We start from the raw sequence: 1,293 nt of genomic DNA, 5'->3' as shown, positions 1-1,293 counted from the left end.
AAGCAGGTAAAGATCGACTCGGCTCGCGTCGGAGCTGGTCGAGGATCAAGATGGCCGCTTCTCTCCCGACCTTGTCTTCCCTTTTCTCTTCCGGTTCACGATCCCGTTTCCAGTCTCGTTGGTACCAGGAGCGCTTCTAACCATTTAACCACAACAACCTTTAATAGAATAAACATTAATAAGAAATGACCTGAATAGTAATTCACATAAATCCGGAATTCGTAACACTCCCCCCCTTCAAGAAAGAACGTTTGAACACCGCGAAAATTTTCTTTGCAGGCCAACTTCGATAAACAGACAAGATCTCTCACACCCCAAATCATCAGTTCCCCCGGGCACAATTATCACATCTCAAAAATAAAGCAACAAAATTTCACAAAACCCCCAGAGATTCCAAAGGGAATTCACTCTGGACCAAGCGTCAACAACCTCTAGTTTCTCTTGAATGCCGGTTTAAGGGGTGGTGACCAAAGCCCCAAAGTTAAACAACTCGATAGCACTTTTTCGGGAGGCCAAGCTGAGTATTCACTACATGGACGCCTTAAGGAATGTGGCGTTCACGGTTAGTCCGTGTAGGAGCCCAGGCTCGCCGGCTCCGCCGTATATAGTGCTTCAACTTCTCCGGACTCCTAACAGTTACGGTGGGCCCACTTGTCCCAGTAGTCACCTGACTGGCGGTCTCCGTCTCGGCCAGTGCTCTGACCATCATTCTTTCGGGAGATGCCGTAAATCTGGGAGCCTCCATAGTAATATCGGCTGCTGCCAACACCAAAACTACCGCCAAGTTGTCCTCTTCTGTTGACCTCTCGACGCCTACGAAATGCCTTCCCTACTGTTATGGTCCGACCCTCCAAATCCTTACCATTCCAATTCTTCTCTGCCTCTCTGGCGTCTTTTGTGCTTGCAAACGTGACAAAGCCGAACCCTCTTGACTGTTGCGTTTCCCTGTCTTTTACCAACCGCACTTCCACCGCGGCCCATATCTGTTGAAGACAGAGGTCAGAACTTCTTCCTCTGTTTTGAAGTTCAGTCCCCCCACAAATAACTTGGTACTTTTGTCGTCATCCCGAGCTGGTGTGGTGTTATTTTCCCTGCTGGGCTCTTTACCAACCCTCGGGTTACCATAAACATGACCCCCGGGCAAATCATTCCCGATAACCACAGATACTCCCTCTACAGGAAGCGTGGCTTGTAAACCGACGGTGACCGGTCCTGACACCAAATCGGATTCCAAATGGATGACATGAAGTGGGGCACTAACACAGCCACCGATCCCTTGTAACCGAACACTAT

Source organism: Myxine glutinosa, chromosome 1 (assembly GCF_964187855.1).
Source record: "Myxine glutinosa chromosome 1, kmMyxGlut1.1, whole genome shotgun sequence".
Taxonomy (NCBI): domain Eukaryota; kingdom Metazoa; phylum Chordata; class Myxini; order Myxiniformes; family Myxinidae; genus Myxine; species Myxine glutinosa.
The sequence above is the reverse complement of the archived record's forward strand: the minus strand, read 5'-3'. Positions refer to the sequence as shown.